This window comes from Oryzias latipes, chromosome 12, assembly GCF_002234675.1.
Source record: "Oryzias latipes chromosome 12, ASM223467v1".
Classification (NCBI taxonomy): domain Eukaryota; kingdom Metazoa; phylum Chordata; class Actinopteri; order Beloniformes; family Adrianichthyidae; genus Oryzias; species Oryzias latipes.
The window spans coordinates 29,982,102-30,004,561 of record NC_019870.2 but is presented as its reverse complement, the minus strand read 5'-3'; positions in this window follow the sequence as shown (position 1 = coordinate 30,004,561).

The following is a 22,460-nucleotide window of genomic DNA, read 5'->3' as shown; positions in this document are numbered from 1 at the left end:
TCTGATGTGAAGCTTTCAAAAAGACAGAAGGAATGTTTAATATCTTTCCCTTTTTTCTGATTGTTTTTAATACTTGAGAAAAACGGATCTAGTTTACCATCAGTCCACAGTTTCATGTTCTGCTCTGACTGCAGACATGGCGGATCCATGAGATAGCATAAAAATGTGTTAAAGCTGGACTTTCAATCAATTGCGGACGTAATAACAATGGATGAGTAATCACTGATTCATATTTTTGGCGGGGTTTTTGTTGGCTCTGGTGGTTCTGAGATGACTTTTGGGCTGGAAAAATATGACTCTATCTGGCAACCCTGGCAGAGTAAAAATGTTAAATTGGAGAGAATTTTAAAAAGTGAAGCACAGCGATGCTTTCTGAGAAAGACAAAAAGAACGAAATGTGCTGCCATACTTCCAAAAGAACAAACCAGACCCCCCCACACCCCCATCCCGTTGGTGCTGTGGAAGTGCTGCTCTTTGTGCGCAGTCTTAGCGCGGTCAGAAAGGCAGTGCCAAAAATCCAGCACCCTTCTAACCCCCGTGCGGGTGCACGTGACCAGGCTTTGTGACCCGGGTTTGGTGCTCGCTCCGGTTTCCTGAGCCGTTAGAATAAAAAACCTTCTCCGCGTCTCTACATGAAATAAACGCAATAAATAAAATAAACGTACTGACACTCAAAGTATACTCAAAGTACCCAGAAAACGTGAAACCAAAGTAGATTTTTGTTAAACTTGAGAAGGATGTGGCTCAGCAGTGGACAGACGCACAGAAACGGAGCGTCCACGCTGCTTCCTGTAGACGGACCGGTGCAGCCTCTGCAGGCCTCAGTGATGGATGATGATCATGAATGAAGATAAAGCGTTTGTGATAAACACGGACAAAGAACGACCAAAGCTTTGGCGAGAGGATCCATCTAGCTGATCCTCTGGCCCGTTGCTCCAGCAGCAGCAGATCTCCTGTAGGACCGCTCTGGAGGTCACATGACCACCACAGTGTGATGCCTCCTCTCTCTGCTGGATGCTGAGTGGAAGTGCGGTTCAGCGGCGAGGTCAGTGTGTGACCTTTGTGATGTCAGACCTTCAGATATTTGAAGAAGAAAAACACTGAAGTGTGTTTGTCCATCATTGTTTTCAGCAGGAAGGACTCCGTGAATAAAGGAAGTCTTCATTTCTGTAGAGACGCAGACACAGCCAAACACTCGGGAAGCGACCAGTGAACTTCTGAGGGCTTTATGTGTGATTTAGTGGATGTGCTTCAGTGCTTCATGTGAAGTCAGAGAGCGGAGGGTGCACATGTCAAGCTGTTTGGTAGAAACTGTTGAGTTGCTGTTTTTCCATATTCTGCTCCAGATGGAGTGACCCACTTACTGAGACGGAGGCTCTGTGCCATTTCTGGTGACTAATACCCCTCCACCCACACCTCCACACACACGAGAGCGCACTCGCTCGTTTCTGCCGCCGTGCTTTCCCTCCTGTTTTCGCTCTCAGATGATCCTGTTTGTTAAAAATAAAGACGGCTGTGAATAAACACGTGTTGACAGTGGATGTCGGCGCCTGTTAACGCACTTCTTTGTTTGTTTCTTTGCAATCCCTGCGACTTCACGCTGCCTTCAAGATGAAGCCCAGAATGATGGTAAACCAGAGAACTCAGTTCAGGAGACACTTTGAAGGACGTGAAGGAGATGAGACGATGCTGGTGGACGGGACCAGCAGGTCTCCATGGATCCTCAGATGAGTGGAGTAAACAAGAAGACTAGTCACCACAGCACAAAAGGAGGGTTAGGACCCCCAGGGGCCCCGCTTTTAAATGCTTTTTAAAGGTCTTAATGAAGCTGAAAAGGCATTTTAAAGTCCACACAAAGATGGTCCTCATGGAAAGGCTGCTTCAAAACAGACCTTCAGGTCGAATGATCTGCTCCTGCCTGAGCTTTGTCTGGCTAAAAACCCAAATATAACCGTCTGAAGGAGACCAAACGTGTCACATAAACCTTGTTTTTAAGGCGGAATAACAGTCCAGTTCCTCCAGTTGGTGTCACAAAAACCATAAAACTGTTCTGAAAGTTGGACCCTCACAAGACATTTTGCTCAGAATCAGCCAGACGTCTCCTTGTGATGGAAATCTCATTTATATGAGTGTTAGAGGGGTTTAACTGAAAAACACAGCGGGCCCAGTTTCAGAAGAACTGTACAGGTTGAGGGGCGTTTTGGTTCCAGGTTTACTGAAAACATACAAAAGACCCAATGGAACCAAGTCAACCTGACATGAACAAACAGAAAGCAACATATTTATAAAATAAATATTAAAGGTCTAAATCATAAAAAACCAACTTTGATGAGCCTTTCAGTGTTTTCTAATGTTCCTTCCTCACTATAAACATCCCAGAGTGAAATTTGGATCCATCTCTGAGTTTTCCACTAAAAACCTGCTCTCTAAGCATCAGCCCCTCCCAACCCATGAAAACGAGTGGGTCCTCACATTGTGACATCACAAAGTGAAGAACCGCCCCTTCCAGGAAGAGTCTGCGCTGCCAGCCCCGCCCCCAGGCTAACAGACACGCCCACTTTCTCAGTGGAGCTAGCGGTGATCGGGTTTCCTTTTCTATGAACAGTCTGAACATCCATCTTTGGAAAAGTTCAGATGTTTGTTTTGGTGAGAGAAACTCAGACTGCTGAGGCTCTACGGTGATGTCATGAAATGGGCGGCACCCCCAAGGAGAGAAAGGCGGAGCCTCAGAGATGGAGTCGTCTTACTTCCGGGCCTGAAAAGGAGCTGTAAAAATAACTCATATTTCATTAAAAAATGGTTCTTTAGTGTGTCAAAGGTCATAGATGATCATTCATATGGATATAATTTACTCTGAAAACAGCAGGATAGAGATCCTATACAGATCTGGTTTGTTCACTTACTATCTGCTTTCCAAAGTAATTTCCAATGAAAACTTTTCTAACTGGACCATAACAGGCAAATTACTACTACTACTAATAATAATAATGATAATAATGATAACAATAATAATAATAGTTCAAATAGTTCCTATTTGAAACTGGAACTGATGAAGGTTTGAAGAGCGTTTGCACCCAAACACAACAACATTCAATATTAAATACAAAAAACATACATTTAGTATTCAAAGCTCTTTCTTGAGCTTTTCTGGATCAGTTCTGTCACATTCTTGACAGAACTGAATCTGGTTTCTTGCAGTTAAAGTCCAAATGTCCTGCAGCAGAGTTTCCTGCTGCAGTCGTCTGACAAACTTGATCAAAGTTCAGCATCAGGCTTTGGGCTGAGGAGAACCTCGGGCAAACATGTTGGCAGTGCATTGTGGGATTTGTAGTGGATTAGTGCCTTTCAGCTCTGACCAAAGACGACAGCATCACAGACCGGATGCCTTAAGGCAGGGGCGTCAAACTCGTTTTCACTGAGGGCCACAACAGCACAGTGGCTGTCCTCAAAGGGCCAGATGTAACTTATACATGTAACTAAATGTAATAAAAATAAATGAAACTACTCCTTAATGATAAATAACTCATTATTTATTCATTATAACTTTTTAAAGTGACAGTTACAGTTGCATAGAAAACATATGTTTGGCACTGAAGCGGGCCATCGCATTTACCACCCTATTAGCACGCAGGCTGGTCCTGCTGAGCTGGAAGCTCCCCCGTCCCCCTTCGTATGTCCGCTGGGTCCGCGAGGTGCTGCATAATCTCAAACTTGAGAGGCTTAGGTACTCACTTCAAGGCTCACTCAGGGTGTTTCATGAGACCTGGAGCCCTTTCCTACAATGTATAGACTCCTTGACATTTCCTCACAATCTGGAGGCTGACTGAGCACCAGTGCGACAAAAAGCCACTGCTGTTACCCTGGTTTTCTCACTGATCACTACTTATTTAATTACCCTTTTTTTATTTTTTTTTATTTATTTTTTCTCTTCTTTCTAACATATTTCTTATTTGTAAAAGCCCAAGTGGTTTGTGTTTTTTATTTTTTTATTTTTTGTGTCTGACTTGGGCTCTTGGGGTTGTTGAAGGGGGTGGGTGGGTGGGTGGGACGGGTTGACATTCGAGTGTTTATTTTTACACTTTGCCTTTTTTTAACATTTCATTACACACTCTGTATGTCTGTTTAATACAAAAAATGTTCAATAAATAAAGTTATAAAAAAAAAAGAAAAGAAAAAAAGAAAACAAACGTTTGCTTGTTACTTTAGCATAAATCCTTTTAATTTGATTCTGTCAGGTTAGGTTATATGGACAGTGTTTAAGTCCTAATGTATAGTTGCCCAATCCCATATTTCAAGTCAGATTCCCCCTAGATATGAATACACGCCAATTTTATTTTTTTATTTAAGAAATTAAAAACTTTGATGGGCCACATAAAATGACATGGAGGACCACATTTGGCCCCCGGGGCTTGAGGTTGACACGTGTGCATTAAGGGAACGCTTGGAGCTAGAAGATGGATGGATGGTAGCGCAGATCCTCTAAAGAGCACAGAAGGGAAGCAAACGTTCTTTTCTGTTTCTTCCCAGAATTCCTCAGGATTCAGGCTCATCGCCGCATCTAAACGTCACAGATTTCACAAAGTGGCGACTATAAACTTCCCTCTGAACGCACACCTAACAAAAGGAGGGGCCACACTTCCCATCACATCTAGAATAATAATAATAATAAATATTTGATAAAAACAAGAGCTAATACAATTAAAATAAAAACATTAAAAACAGATAAAAGATTAAAAGCAACAAATGACATTGGGAGGTCAGTGAAGGTCAGACAAACATCAGGAGACACTTCTGTCCCACCATGTTGGACCCAGTGTGTGTGTGTGTGTGTGTGTGTGGGGGGGGGGGGGGGTTCTGCTCGGTTGTGTATTTGTGAGTCACCTGAGGACTTAAACAGCTTTTCCCACGGCCCTGAGCTGCAGTGTCGCATCGAGGCGACGGCGGTTTCTGTGATGCGTTTGTGTGTCAGAGGACAAGCTGTGCAACATGGTGTCTGTCACTCTGAACCTCTGTCAGACAGCAGAGCGGGAATCTGACAGCGGCTGACTGACGGCCACGTTTGCTTCATCTCCTTTTTCAGAAGCAGCTGTGGAAAATACGATGATTTGATGGTTAGTTCACATGGCAATGCTTTCAGAAAAGTACAACAGTGTTGATCAAAAATTGATGATATTCCTGATAAATATTGATATCCATGACATTATACCGGCTCAAGGGTTCCAATCATTCTGTATGTGGATTGTTCTGAACATTTAAAAAAAAAACACTGGGTTGATGTTTGAACATAAATCAACCTCTTTGCTGTTTTTTTATTTGTTTAATTTAACACCTTTCGTTGAAAACAGCGTCAAACATGAAAGTTCATAAAAAAGGACTTTGAACCGACAGCGCATTTGTCAAAGTACAGACATATGATGGTGTGAAGCAGCATTTCATCCCGCACTCATGTTCAGGTAGCAAATGCAGCGTCTGCGCAGTCAGAGGTCATCTGCTGATAGAAACAGGTCCAAGTTCAACAACTTGGTATTTTCTATTTTCTTGATAATCCCAAAAGCCTCCCATGAAGTAGAAGATCAAATAAATATGATTATGAAGGAAAGGGATGGAGGAAACCGAGAGAGTTTAACCATGGACCAACATCTGCATCCTAACACACAGGATTATTAGCTCAGAGAGACCAAAACACCAAAAACTGAAGACCACAACACCAAAGACCAAATACCAAAAAACCAAAGACCAGAACAACCAAAGACCAAAAGACCAAACACCAAAGACCAGAACAACCAAAGACCAAAAGACCAAAGACCAAAAAAACAAAGACCAGAACAACCAAAGACCAAAAGACCAAAGACCAAAAAAACAAAGACTAAAGACCAAAAAACCAAAGACCTGAAAAACCAAAGACCAAAAAAACCAAAGACCAAAGACCACAACACCATAGACCAAAGACCACAACACCAAAGATCAAAGACCAAAAAACCAAAGACCAGAAAAACCAAAGACCAAAAAACCAAAGATCAGAACAACCAATGAACAAAAGATTAAAGACCAAAAAACCAAAGAACAGAAAAACCAAAAACCAAAAGACCAAAGATCAGAACAACCACAGACCAAAAGACCAAAGACCAAAAAACCAAAGACCAGAAAAACCAAAGACCAAAAGACCAAAGACCAGAAAAACCAAAGACCAAAAGACCAAAGACCAAAAAACCAAAGACTAAAGACCAAAAAACCAAAGACCAGAAAAACCAAAGACCAAAAAACCAAAGACCAAAGACCACAACACCAAAGACCAAAGACCAAAAAACCAAAGACCAGAAAAACCAAAGACCAAAAGACCAAAGACCACAACACCAAAGACCAAATACCAAAAAACCAAAGACCAAAAAAACAAAGACATAAGACCAAAAAACCTAAGACCAGAAAAACCAAAGACCACAACACAAAAAGACCAAATACCAAAGGCCAGAAAAAACAAAGACCAAAAGACTAAAGACCAAAAAACCAAAGACCAGAAAAACAAAGACCAAAAACCCAAAGACCAAAAAAACAAAGACTAAAGACCAAAAAAACCAAAGACCAGAAAAACCAAAGACCAGAAAAACCAAAGACCAAAAGACCAAATACCAAAAAACCAAAGACCAGAAAAAACGAAGACCAAAAACCCAAAGACCAAAAAAACAAAGACCACAACACCAAAGACCAAAGACCAAAGACCAGAAAAACCAAAAACCAAAAGACCAAAGATCAGAAAAACCAAAGACCACAACACCAAAGACCAAAAAACCAAAGACCAGAAAAACAAAGACCAAAAACCCAAAGACCAAAAAAACAAAGACCAGAACAACCAAAGACCAAAAGACCAAAGACCAAAAAAACAAAGACCAGAACAACCAAAGACCAAAAGACCAAAGACCAAAAAACCAAAGACTAAAGACCAAAAAACCAAAGACCAGAAAAACCAAAGACCACAGACCAAAGACCACAACACCAAAGACCAAAGACCAAAAAACCTAAGACCAGAAAAACCAAAGGCCACAACACCAAAGACCAAATACCAAAGACCAGAAAAACCAAAAACCAAAAGACCAAAGATCAGAAAAACCAAAGACCACAACACCAAAGACCAAAAAACCAAAGACCAGAAAAACAAAGACCAAAAACCCAAAGACCAAAAAAACAAAGACCAGAACAACCAAAGACCAAAAGACCAAAGACCAAAAAAACAAAGACCAGAACAACCAAAGACCAAAAGACCAAAGACCAAAAAACCAAAGACATAAGACCAAAAAACCTAAGACCAGAAAAACCAAAGACCACAACACAAAAAGACCAAATACCAAAGGCCAGAAAAAACAAAGACCAAAAGACTAAAGACCAAAAACCAAAGACCAGAAAAACAAAGACCAAAAACCCAAAGACCAAAAAAACAAAGACTAAAGACCAAAAAAACCAAAGACCAGAAAAACCAAAGACCAGAAAAACCAAAGACCAAAAGACCAAATACCAAAAAACCAAAGACCAGAAAAAACGAAGACCAAAAACCCAAAGACCAAAAAAACAAAGACCACAACACCAAAGACCAAAGACCAGAAAAACCAAAAACCAAAAGACCAAAGATCAGAAAAACCAAAGACCACAACACCAAAGACCAAAAAACCAAAGACCAGAAAAACAAAGACCAAAAACCCAAAGACCAAAAAAACAAAGACCAGAACAACCAAAGACCAAAAGACCAAAGACCAAAAAAACAAAGACCAGAACAACCAAAGACCAAAAGACCAAAGACCAAAAAACCAAAGACTAAAGACCAAAAAACCAAAGACCAGAAAAACCAAAGACCAAAGACCACAGACCAAAGACCACAACACCAAAGACCAAAGACCAAAAAACCTAAGACCAGAAAAACCAAAGGCCACAACACCAAAGACCAAATACCAAAGACCAGAAAAACAAAGACCAAAAACCCAAAGACCAAAAAAACAAAGACCAGAACAACCAAAGACCAAAAACCAAAGACCAGAAAAAAAACAAAGACCAAAAGACCAAAGACCAAAAAACCTAAGACCAGAAAAACCAAAGACCAAAAAATCCAAAGACCAAAGACCACAACACCATAGACCAAAGACCACAACACCAAAGACCAAAGACCAAAAAACCAAAGACCAGAAAAACCAAAGACCAAAAAACCAAAGATCAGAACAACCAAAGAACAAAAGATTAAAGACCAAAAAACCAAAGACCAGAAAAACCAAAAACCAAAAGACCAAAGATCAGAACAACCACAGACCAAAAGACCAAAGACCAAAAAACCAAAGACCAGAAAAACCAAAGACCAAAAGACCAAAGACCAGAAAAACCAAAGACCAAAAGACCAAAGACCAAAAAACCAAAGACTAAAGACCAAAAAACCAAAGACCAGAAAAACCAAAGACCAAAAAACCAAAGACCAAAGACCAAAGACCACAACACCAAAGACCAAAGACCAAAAAACCAAAGACCAGAAAAACCAAAGACCAAAAGACCAAAGACCACAACACCAAAGACCAAATACCAAAAAACCAAAGACCAAAAAAACAAAGACATAAGACCAAAAAACCTAAGACCAGAAAAACCAAAGACCACAACACAAAAAGACCAAATACCAAAGGCCAGAAAAAACAAAGACCAAAAGACTAAAGACCAAAAAACCAAAGACCAGAAAAACAAAGACCAAAAACCCAAAGACCAAAAAAACAAAGACCAGAACAACCAAAGACCAAAAAACAAAGACCAGAAAAACAAAGACTAAAGACCAAAAAAACCAAAGACCAGAAAAACCAAAGACCAAAAGACCAAATACCAAAAAACCAAAGACCAAAAAAACAAAGACCAAAGACCAAAAAACCTAAGACCAGAAAAACCAATACCACAACACCAAAGACCAAATACCAAAGGCCAGAAAAAACAAGGACCAAAAGACTAAAGACCAAAAAACCAAAGACCAGAAAAACAAAGACCAAAAACCCAAAGACCAAAAAAACAAAGACCAGAACAACCAATGATCAAAAAACAAAGACCAGAAAAACCAAAGACCAAAAGACCAAAGACCAAAAAAACAAAGACCAGAACAACAAAAGACCAGAAAAACCAAAGACCAAAAAACCAAAAACTAAAGACCAAAGACCAGAAAAACCAAAGACCAAAAGACCAAAGACCACAACACCAAAGACCAAAGACCAAAGACCAAAAAACCAAAGACCAGAAAAACCAAAAACCAAAAGACCAAAGATCAGAAAAAACCAAAGACCAAAAGACCAAAGATCAGAAAAACCAAAGACCACAACACCAAAGACCAAAAAAACAAAGACCAGAAAAACAAAGACCAAAAACCCAAAGACCAAAAAAACAAAGACCAGAAAAACCAAAGACCAAAAAACAAAGACCAGAAAAACCAAAGACCAAAAGACCAAAGACCAAAAAAACAAAGACCAGAACAACCAAAGACCAAAAGACCAAAGACCAAAAAACCAAAGACTAAAGACCAAAAAACCAAAGACCAGAAAAACCAATACCACAACACCAAAGACCAAATACCAAAGGCCAGAAAATAAGGACCAAAAGACTAAAGACCAAAAAACCAAAGACCAGAAAAACAAAGACCAAAAACCCAAAGACCAAAAAAACAAAGACCAGAACAACCAAAGACCAAAAAACAAAGACCAGAAAAAACAAAGACCAAAAACCCAAAGACCAAAAAAACAAAGACCAGAACAACCAGAGACCAAAAACCAAAGACCAGAAAAAAAACAAAGACCAAAAGACCAAAGACCACAACACCAAAGACCAAAGACCAAAGATCAGAAAAACCAAAGATCAAAAAACCAAAGACCAGAAAAACAAAGACCAAAAACCCAAAGACCAAAAAAACAAAGACCAGAACAACCAAAGACCAAAAAACAAAGACCAGAAAAACCAAAGACCAAAAGACCAAAGACCAAAAAAACAAAGACCAGAACAACCAAAGACCAAAAGACCAAAGACCAAAAAACCAAAGACTAAAGACCAAAAAACCAAAGACCAGAAAAACCAAAGACCAAAGACCACAGACCAAAGACCACAACACCAAAGACCAAAAAACCTAAGACCAGAAAAACCAAAGGCCACAACACCAAAGACCAAATACCAAAGACCAGAAAAACAAAGACCAAAAACCCAAAGACCAAAAAAACAAAGACCAGAACAACCAAAGACCAAAAACCAAAGACCAGAAAAAAAACAAAGACCAAAAGACCAAAGACCAAAAAACCTAAGACCAGAAAAACCAAAGGCCACAACACCAAAGACCAAATACCAAAGACCAGAAAAACAAAGACCAAAAAAACAAAGACCACAACACCAAAGACCAAAGACCAAAGACCAAAAAACCTAAGACCAGAAAAACAAAGACTAAAGACCAAAGACCAGAACAACCAAAGACCAAAAACCAAAGACCAGAAAAAAAACAAAGACCAAAAGACCAAAGACCACAACACCAAAGACCAAAGACCAAAAAACCTAAGACCAGAAAAACAAAGACTAAAGACCAAAGACCAGAACAACCAAAGACCAAAAACCAAAGACCAGAAAAAAAACAAAGACCAAAAGACCAAAGACCACAACACCAAAGACCAAAGACCAAAAAACCTAAGACCAGAAAAACAAAGACCAGACAAGAACAGAACCAACTGATTCCAAACGTTCCTGCTTATTATATAACCACGCATGAGTGCACACACAGAAACACACACACAAATGCGCACACACATGCACACACACACCCGCACACACACTCATAGTGCAAAAGTTTTCAGCTGTGCCTTTGTTGTGTGTTTGTGTGGATGTTGCCGTGGTGATTCTTGCTTGAAACAAAAACAGATGAGGAGAATAAAAAGAGTGTTCTACAAGCACACATCTGCAGACACTCATGAATCCTTCTGCCGTTCATTCCAGCTGTTTCTGTGTCGGAGCGCTTTCCAAACACGCCTCACTCATGTTTCAGGTCCACATGACAGAGAAGGATGCAGCTTCATGACATCAAACCGCTTACTAAACATCTTTTATGTCTCTGGTTTTTGATAAAAGTCAAATCCAGTCTTTTTTTTGGGAAAAGGATGAGATTGATTGACAGCTGCCTAGTTCTGACAGGTTAAAGTCTGAGGCTGATGGACGGATCAAGAAGGGATGAGGATGGATGGCAGCGATGGAGGGATAGGTGGATGGAGGAATGTATTATTGGCTCACTAAATGTTTGAGGGTGACTCAGATGCTCCGCCCACAGATGCGCTGAGTCACCACAAACCGCCAAGTACTCCATAAGTGTGTGTGTGTGTGTATGTGTGATGTACCTGATTTAAATGTCAGTAAAGTGAGAATCTGACTGTTTCTCAGTTTTTTCCTCTTCTCTGATTAATGGATGACTGAGAGGTTACAGCATCAACACTCTAAGAATCTGAAACAGAACAAGACAAAAACTTGTTTACCTTGTTTTGTGACTAAAGGACTACATCTCCCAGACAACCTGCTGTTTCTGGTTTTTTTCTTCTGTCATAAAGCCGTTGGACTTCCAGGAGGTGAAGGTACGAATCCGCCAATGACAGACCTTCCTCTCTGCTGTGTCTCCTGATTCTGTAGCAAGGCCCTGAAGCTCAAACGTTGCAAAAAGTCAATTCATTTAGGTTATTTTCACAAACATTTACATCATTTGGCCTGTTTTAAGAAGGTTGTCTAATTTCAGTCTGGTTTTTATGGTCCCTCTTTGGACTAATGCAGGACGGCAGGTCATCAGACTGGGTCACAGGGACAGAAGTACCGCTGAAAGCGTCCGTCACCCAGACGCTCGCCGCACCGGGAGAATGTGTAATGATGTCATGAACCCATACATGGAGACGGGATTGATGATGCTTCTGTAGAACTCTTAAAAATAATTAAACCGGACCTCTCAACGTTGTCCGGGTCTTTCATGCATTGTTTTGAGACATAAACAGACACGCCAAAAAAATGATCAGTTATCTAGTCTTTTGATGTCAGAATAAAAAAAAAACAAATTGTCAAAAATACCTTTCAATAAAGAAATCATGTCCAATTTACAGGTTATAGACGTGACCAGTTCCAGTTAAAAGGCTAGAAAAAGTCGAGTGTATCCACAGTGGTCCCTAGTTTGTCACAAGAGTTCCATTCACAGAATAACTGGTTTTAGGGCTGGAAACTCCTGACTGCTCACGTCTTTCACTTTTCTCAAACAGTCATGAACATCTTCACACTTTTCTGTCTTGTTTAAACTTTCAAACTTTCATAGAAACGTAAGCCCAGGATCGTAGAACCAAACCAAAGATCTGACAGCAGAGTTTGTCAAACTGAGCTCATTCTGTACAGGAGACACACTCAGAGGAGATCGGCTGACAGCGTTCTACAGCCACTCACGACAATGGTACATACCTTTTTCACGATTACCTTTGAGGTGGCCGAATGAAAGGAAACGTGAGACACACCTGATCTCCCCTTAAGCTGAAGCCCCGCCTCTCTATGACCCTCCACGGGCTGGGACATCCCAAAAACCCGCAGCGCCCGTACAGGTCAGTTCGTTGTACAGGAACGTCTGACTCAGCGTTAAGTTGCTTGGTGCTTCTGTTTCTGAGGATAGCTTGATGTGGTGGTTGATGGTTTCCTCACAGAGAACGGCATAAAAATGTTCCAACCGTTTGCATAAAGAGTCATGACATACGGGTTTCCTCAGTCCTCCTCCCACAGTGGGAAACACAACAAAAATGTGCTTTAATATAATAATCAATAATAATATAATGGGCTTTTTCTTTTGGTTTCTCATTGTGTTTCATGGAAGGACAATCTGGGCTGGACCTGAGATCTTTGATGAATGTCTTTCTGAAAACTCTTGGAACAGGAGGCCAACTGTCCTTTCAGCTTTCAGTTCCTCCTGACGTGTTGTCCTTTTCCCTCTTCAGTGTCCCACATCTGTAACTGAGACGCTGCTGATCTGCAGTGATGTCCAGAGAAGGAGAGCATGTATGTCAGATATTAGTTTAGGACATCCAAACACGTGTTCAATAATCCTCTCAGGTTTCCTTACAGTCCGCTCCAAAGTATGAAGAGAGCATGATACAGTCCATGTGTGTGTGTGGGTGTGTGTGTGTGTGTGTGTGTGTGTGTGTGTATGTGTGTGTGTGCATAAGGAGAAGCTGTCTGAACACATCTACACAAACAGCAAAATTCCATTTTCTGATTAATAAAGTTAACTCTTATACTGAGTTTGGGTCAAAAGTGAGTGAAAATGGGTCCGTTTTGACCCAAACACAACACAAGGGTTAAAATGAACAAATAGTATTTTCCCTGGTTCATCAGTTTATCATTTAGTCATTTTTGCTGTCCTGATTTCAACAGATATTTCTGTTTTTTCCTCCATGTTTTCATGAAAACAGAAACTGCAGACGGCACTCATTAAAATATCTGAAATGTCACAACACACAGTACAGCAGGTCCAGAATGGGCTTTTTCATGGGATGATCCTGCATTCCCAGTTAAAAATGTGTCTTGGGAGACAAGATGTGTATTTGTGAGGTGATCAAGCTGAAATCAAGATTTTGGGGGGGACCTTCGTGACATCATAAGGGGGGCAGTAACTCAGGGGGATAAATAAAAAGTACAGTTTTTTGGTTCAGTCGTTTTAGACTTTCCACTGTTCAGTTTTGTTTGACTTTTCTATCCTCACTATTTCAAAAATAAAGAGCTTTCTAGGCTGATCTAATGTTCTCCTCTACTGTTTTTAGGACAACCTCAGAATTGTATCTCTAACCTGTAAAATCATCATCAGTGGTTTGTCTAAAGTCTCTGCAGAACTTTAGCCATTGACTGAAAATGATCCACATCAACAAACACAGTCCTGCAGAGAATCTTTCCCCCTAATCCCAAACCCCAAAACGTCATTGTACATTTACAGCTAAAGTGAAACTGGAAAAGAATAGTAGTGTGTACCTGACAGGAGTCGTAACACGCATCTCCACACACGACCCACACATCGTAGAAGATCCAACTTTGTGATTATATGATATGGTCCACTTTTCATCTAAACAGATACAATCTAGATATTTATTACTCATTTGATATTTAAAACTATAAATGAAAATGTATTTTACTTAAAAAACATTTTTTTTCTTTTACTGGAACTTTTAAATTTTTGGATGGATGGATGTATGGAGGGATGGAGGGAGGGAGGGATGGATGGAGGGAGGGAGGGAGGGAGGTGGGGATGTATGGATGGAGGGATGTATGTATGGAGGGATGGAGGGAGGGAGGGATGGATGGATGTCTGATGTCTGAACGCGTAGATGGGAGGCGTTTCTGTGCTGGTCGCAGGAACAGACACTTGTTTGGGAACTCTGCTCGGTCAAACTCCTGCATTGAAACTGTAATTACCCCCCTGACAAGTCAAAGTGGTCTCTTTATCTTGGCTTTATTTTGATTCTGAACCAATGGAGGGAGGGAGAACTGAGCAAAGATACCACACTCTCTGACATCCTACTTCCCAGTTTCAGCTAAATGTGGGCGGAGACAGAGCTAAAGTCAAACGGACGCCACACCAATCCGCCTGCAGGTCTCGTACTCTGGTCTTCTTGTGAACAAGACTTTGAGATACTTCCAGATGTCCAGAGTCCTCATCTATTGGAGAACAGCAGGTTACAGTTGGTGAACGACTGCCGGTGAACCATGACCCACTCTACACCCTGCAGACGGTCATTAGTATCCGTCTGAACGCCACGCATTAGTCGCTGCTCTGTAATTGATCCTCTTCATGCTCCTCCATCATTCACGGTGGAGGCTTTGGATTTCCATTTCTTACAGAGCGATGCGACACTGTGGGAGGCTCTTCCTCTGTGATTAAACAGCTTTTTTATGTGAACCCCCGCCCCCCACTGTATCTTTCTGCCTGTGGGGGGAACTTATGCAAACCTTTAGAGAACAGAAGCTGTAAAGCCGCCATGACCCAAACGGCAACATTCAGAGTTCTGATGTTGTGATTGAAGATGCTAAGACACTGAAACATCCAGCGTTCAGTTCCTTAGATGATCTTCTCATACATATTCATCTCCCTAAAGCTCTTAAATTTAGACCAGTCTCACCACGTCACGTTAATCTGAAGACCGGAAAAGCTTTGGAAAAACTCCATTTAGAAAATATTCCTGTGAAGAGTTTTTATGAGCGGCTGAACACACAGAACCACATTTCCAAGAACCTTTGGAAGCTCTTCAAGTCAGTTTATGGAGGACGCTGTCTTTCTGCTAGGTCAACCTTTTCAATAAATCTCTATCATCCTCTATTGTCTCTATTCTAGAACATCATCTAAATGAAGAAGACAGAGCTGTACATCTTACTCATTAAGGCCCACAGAGACCAAACACCACCAGAAGCTTCATCTTAGTGCTGCTGCAGGCCAGTACTGGGAGAACTGACGGGCTGCATGGTGGTCAGTCCTCTCCAACAGAACGCCTTCAGTGTCACATCGTTTTTGAAAGGTCAAAGATGATCAAACTCATCGAGTTATTTTGCAGGGAAAATTTAATTTGGCATTTTTCTAAAAAAAAAAAGATTGAAAAGCAGGTCTGTTAAAACTCATTGAAATGAAGAAGTCCAATTCAAATCTTTCATTTAGAAACATTTAAACCATTTGATCTAACAAAAAAAGAAAAATCAAAGGCTGATATAGATGCAAATTGAAATAATTGTTTTGCAAATGAACCCCGCTGCTCAGTTTCCCTCTCAAACCCCCCTGGGAGCAGCTGATAGTTTAATCAACATGAATGTTTGAAAGAAGCTCCAGCATCCTCCTGCTCCGTGTTACCGAGCCGTGACTCACTCCGCTGAAGGAGCCCGACCAGGGATAAACGTGAATTAGAGCCGCTTAATTCGTCCTGACAGCTGGAAATGTTAAATCCTGCAGGGTGCTCAGCTTAGCGCACTCGCTCTCTTCCTAAGTAGGTTAAACACATACCAGAGTGATCAATCTGCAGACACGCTCCGCCAAATACCGACCAGAAACTCTTCGGAGGAGCAAACTAACTTGAAGAAGACGAGTCGACATTCTTTGGAAACCTTTCCCATCTTCTCACCATTTCCCACTGAGTCACTGATCTCTTTCTCCAACACTTAGAATGAAACCAGTTGGACTTCCCTTGTCTTTGCTCAACAACCAAAGGTTCAAAGCCCTCGTTTATTCGCCTTGGTGAAATGGCTGCACGGTGATTTGGCAGGTTGATGCCACGTTCTGTACAAACACATGGACGGAGTCAGGAGCCAAGTCATTTATTTACCATCAAACACATGCATCAATACTCGGGGCAGGGTGTGCTTCATGACAGAACGAGAGGTATGGCGTGGAAAACGTGAATCCATACAACAAACAGGTCCAGAGGTTTGGGCGGGGCCACGATGCTGTTGGGAACAGGGTCTTGGTTTGAGCCTGAATGGAGGCACAAAGACGGTTTGAAATGAGGACTTGAGTCCGAAGACGGCTTGAAGGTGCAGAAAATCTACAGTAAACTGGAAACAGGCAAAAGGGAGCTGGAAGGCAGCAACTACCTGAAGAAACAGGTGAGGAGACTGATTCCAGAGGATGAGGGCACAGGAACCGCCATTCCCCTTCGGCTTACTTCACCTCAACAACGTTCTAAAAATGTCTGTTTGGAAGTTCAAGGTAAACTTTGAAGCCCCGTTCAAATCAAAACAGCCCTAAAAATGTGCAAATTTCAGTTCTGAAGAAATCAAATGAACATATTTATGTAAAAAATACAATCCTCCCCTCTAAAGTTCACAGGGACAGGAAATAAAGCAAAAATCCAAAAGATTCTTTAAACTGGACTCTAAATGCATTTTCCTTTGTTATATTGGACTTCTCCACTGGGGGGTCAGCTGAGATTTGCTCTTATTCGCAAGCTCCGCCAGTGGCCGGTGAAGGTACTACAGCATTTGGTACATCCTAGTTTGCTTTAAATTCAAGATGAGGGTTGGGTTCAAACCCACAACCTGCTTATGGGTTGTATTGTTCACTGTCAACTTAAACACAGCCTGGGTGACAGTGAACATTTGACATATAACTCTAGTGGGCCGAGGACTACGGAAGCATTTCTGTAGCATAATTAAAATAATAGTCAATGCCAGAAATGCTTCCTTATAGGACGTTTCATTGCATCTAGACTGCAAAATGAAAAGACAATAAAGGACTGCACAGGGGGGTATTCCAGAAAGCAGGTTCTGCTAGCTCCCACGGTAAGTTTGAGGCTAAGGAAGTTGATAACCTCAGCTTTCGGTTCCAGAAATGGAGGTATGTTTCAGGGTATGTCAAGTTGCCATAGCAACTCATGCTCTGAACATAACCTGGTCTGGAGCAGGTTTAGTTCAGAATCAGAATCAGAAAGCCTTTATTGTCATTGTAACACAAGAAACTTGTGACAACGAAATTTCTGGTGCTCTCCAGCTGCTTAAACAATAAAATAGATAATCTTCTAAAGAACAATAAAAATTGAGTTTAACTGAAAATATACATATGTACAAAGCTACATAACTATTCTAAATTGCATTATATTGCACTGGGAATTGTTAATATTGCACATTTGCTTCACATATTGCACGAGTTACAGTTTTTGTGGGATTCACATTTATTTAGGAGGTTGACTGCTCTGGGAAAAATACTGTTCTTTAGTCTATTTGTGCGAGCCTTGTGAGATCTGTACCGTCGGCCTGACGGTAGCAGTTGGAACAGGTGGTGGTTTGGATGGTGGGAGTCCTTGATGATTTGCCTGGCTCTGCTCGTGTAGCGAGAGCTAGCAATGTCCTCTAGGCTGGGCAGGGGGGAGCCGGTGATTTTCTGGGCCGTGTTGATCACCCTCTGCAGCGCCTTCCTGTCTGCGGCCGAGCATCCTGCATACCAGGCTGTGATGCAGTACGTGAGGATGCTCTCGATGGCGGCTCTGTAGAAGGTCACCAGCAGCTTCTTGTCCAGGTTGTTCCTCCTGAGTATTCTCAGAAAGTGGAGACGCTGCTGGGCCTTCCCTACTGCCGCAGTGGTGTTTGCAGTCCAGGAGAGGTCCTCTGTGATCAGCACACCTAGGTAGCGGATGGAGTGAACCCTGTCCACGCTGACCCCATTTATATAAAGTGGGGGCGGGTCCACTTTCCCCTTTCTGAAGTCCAGGATTATTTCTTTCGTTTTGGTGGTGTTCAGGTGGAGGTTGTTTCCTGAACACCACTTTTCCAGTCTGCTGACTTCATCCCTGTAAAGAGTCTCATCTAGTTGAAGGTTAGTTTGTTTTCAGAGAGGTGAAGCAGCATGGCGTGTCCATTTGAAGATGATTTAGTGGATGAAGAAGCTCAGATAATACTTTTTCCACCATGAGAGGATGATAAGTATGGAGTCCTATACTGTTCATAATAAAATAAATAAATATTTAATTAAAGAAATAAATATGACCTCATGCAAATAAACAATCAACCAAAAAATCTCTCATAAATATATAAAAAGATCATGAAATTGTGAAAAACCTGCACACAGATTTTAAATTAGCCATTTTATTATTCAATATATTTCATTTTGCTTTATAAAACTGTTCATTACTTTAAAACAGCATTTTAAAATATTCATTTTATTCATGTGGAATATTATTATAATTCTACGTCTCTTTTCAGAACCTCGTATTTCAAAATCAATATTTCCCAAAGTAGCTTTGTTTTTATTTCATGTTGGTGTTTTTCACAATGACTTATTTATTTCATGAAGAGCTTTGCTCTCTCATTCTCTACCACCTTCAGAGGTGTTTCCCATTTTGACCTTGGGGTTTCCAGTCCATATTCTGCACACATGTTCCTGTATATTATTCCAGCCACTTGATTGTGGCGCTCCATGTATGCTTCACCTGCCAGCATCTTACACCCTGCAGTTATGTGCTGGATTGTTTCAGGCGCCTCTTTGGACAGCCTACACCTTGGGTCTTGTCTGGTTTGGTATATCTACACTTTGGGTCTTGTCTGGTGTGGTATATCTACACCTTGGGTCTTGTCTGGTTTGGTATATCTACACTTTGGGTCTTGTCTGGTGTGGTAGATCTACACCTCGGGTCTTGTCTGGTGTGGTAGATCTACACCTTGGGTCTTGTCTGGTTTGGTAAATCTACACCTTGGGTCTTGTCTGGTTTGGTATATCTACACTTTGGGTCTTGTCTGGTGTGGTAGATCTACACCTCGGGTCTTGTCTAGTGTGGTAGATCTACACCTAGGGTCTTGTCTGGTTTGGTAAATCTACACCTTGGGTCTTGTCTGGTTTGGTAAATCTACACTTTGGGTCTTGTCTGGTGTGGTAGATCTACACCTCGGGTTTTGTCTGGTGTGGTAGATCTACACCTTGGGTCTTGTCTGGTGTGGTAGATCTACACCTTGGGTCTTGTCTGGTGTGGTAGATCTACACCTTGGGTCTTGTCTGGTGTGGTAGATCTACACCTTGGGTCTTGTTTGGTGTGGTAGATCTACACCTTGGGTCTTGTCTGGTGTGGTAGATCTACACCTCGGGTCTTGTCTGGTGTGGTAGATCTACACCTCGGGTCTTGTCTGGTGTGGTAGATCTACACCTTGGGTCTTGTCTGGTGTGGTAGATCTACACCTCGGGTCTTGTCTGGTGTGGTAGATCTACACCTCGGGTCTTGTCTGGTGTGGTAGATTTACACCTTGGGTCTTGTTTGTTGTGGTAAATCTACACCTTGGGTCTTGTCTGGTTTGGTAGATCTACACCTAGGGTCTTGTCTGGTGTGGTAGATCTACACCTTGGGTCTTGTCTGTTGTGGTAGATCTACACCTTGGGTCTTGTCTGGTGTGGTAGATCTGCACCTTGGGTCTTGTCTGTTGTGGTAGATTTACACCTTGGGTCTTGTCTGGTGTGGTAGATCTACACCTTGGGTCTTGTCTGGTGTGGTAGATCTACACCTTGGGTCTTGTCTGGTGTGGTAGATCTACACCTTGGGTCTTGTCTGGTGTGGTAGATCTACACCTTGGGTCTTGTCTGGTGTGGTAGATCTACACCTTGGGTCTTGTCTGGTGTGGTAGATCTACACCTTGGGTCTTGTCTGGTGTGGTAGATCTACACCTTGGGTCTTGTCTGGTGTGGTACATCTACACCTTGGGTCTTGTCTGGTGTGGTAGATCTACACCTCGGGTCTTGTCTGGTGTGGTAGATCTACACCTTGGGTCTTGTCTGGTGTGGTAGATCTACACCTTGGGTCTTGTCTGGTGTGGTAGATCTACACCTTGGGTCTTGTCTGGTGTGTTAGATCTACACCTCGGGTCTTGTCTGGTGTGGTAGATCTACACCTCGGGTCTTGTCTGGTGTGGTAGATCTACACCTCGGGTCTTGTCTGGTGTGGTAGATCTACACCTTGGGTCTTGTCTGGTGTGGTAGATCTACACCTCGGGTCTTGTCTGGTGTGGTAGATCTACACCTCGGGTCTTGTCTGGTGTGGTAGATCTACACCTTGGGTCTTGTCTGTTGTGGTAAATCTACACCTTGGGTCTTGTCTGGTTTGGTAGATCTACACCTTGGGTCTTGTCTGGTGTTGTAGATCTACACCTTGGGTCTTGTCTGTTGTGGTAGATCTACACCTTGGGTCTTGTCTGGTGTGGTAGATCTACACCTTGGGTCTTGTCTGGTGTGTTAGATCTGCACCTTGGGTCTTGTCTGTTGTGGTAGATCTACACCTTGGGTCTTGTCTGGTGTGGTAGATCTACACCTCGGGTCTTGTCTGGTGTGGTAGATCTACACCTTGGGTCTTGTCTGGTGTGGTAGATCTACACCTTGGGTCTTGTCTGGTGTGGTAGATCTACACCTCGGGTCTTGTCTGGTGTGGTAGATTACCCCCCACTTTCAGTGGGGGGTAACGGGACGTTCCTTTGCAGACCTCTTGGGTAAATCCATGTTTTTATGCTTCGTTTGAGTCGTCCGGTTTTTTGCTCCTCAAGAGTTTGGATAGTAATGGACCCAATTGACGATTTGTGTCACAGTAGAACTTTAACCATGTGAACTGAAAGCAGATCCGCCCACAAGTGTTGATGAGATCGCCAAACGGAGGACTTTGGACAGACTTAACTTCAGGACCATCAGCTGGAGGATCCTTCTTTGACGAACAGGATCTTTGTGGGTCAGAGCTGGGAGATCTTTCCACATCAGTAGACTCAGAGTTCTTCCTCAACTTCTCAGGAGGCACTGAAATAAACATCAGGTCAACAGAGCAGCTCCTCTGCAGGTTTCTACACTTGTTTAGTTTTCACTGTGAATACATAAACTTATGGAAAAGATTGATATAAAAACAGAGAATTAAATCAGTTTAGGATGTCTCTGAATGCTTCGCTGAAGGAAATGCCATTGATAGACTTTTCCAGACCATTGTCCAACGCATTACTTTGTACTTTAAACCACAAATATGTTTCAGATGAGAACATAAACTAATGTTTAATGGTTTGCAATGAGTAAATTATATAAAATTCAGAGTTAAAAAGGCTTTAAAAACCTTGAGTTTTTGTTAATGTGCTGAAAAACATGAATTTCTTTCAAAACTGGATCGTTCCTCAGACCCGTTCCAATCTCTGTGGTTCTACTTCCACCAGGTACTTCATGATGTGACCCAGACTTAGTTGAGCAGCAGCTGGATGAAAGTCCTTGTTCATCCACAGACCTGCTCGTCTGCGTCTGATCAGTGGATCTGGCGGTCAGGAGCTGCAGAAGCAGCGCCTGCAGCAGCTCCACTGCATGACATCACAGACAAGGCCAGCGAGGAATGCACGCCGCCGCCTCTTTGGGTCCACACGGCGGGAGAGCCAGCTGAGCGGAAGCTGATCGGATCTGATCGGAGCCACGCTCAAGACGAGGCCAGCGGTGTGGAGCTGGCTGGGCCTGTGTGTCGGTTCAGGGTGGGGGGGTGCACACTCATGGAGCCATAAAGTAATTTCATGCGGTCGTGGTTGCAGCTTGTCTAAAAATAATAATGCTCCACAGATTTGTCAGGAAGTTGGAGGCCAGAATCAGACGGCTTTCCATTCAATTTGACTTCTACAGCCCAACATTACAGCAAAGGTCGTCTGAATGGGCTTCATACCGTAAGTCTATCAGAAACAGGAAATCATCAAATAGATCTGGTAATTATCATTATATATATGTATATATTATATTTATAACTAACTTCACTTCCAGACAGGAGGTACATTTAATATTTTAAAGCTGGAGTTCATGTTTTCTATTGCTACCTTACATTAGTATTACTTTTGTATACAATACTCGTATTACATTAGTATACAATACTAGTATTTCATTAGTATACAATACTAGTATTTCATTAGTATACAATACTAGTATTACATTAGTATACAATACTAGTATCACATTAGTATACAATACT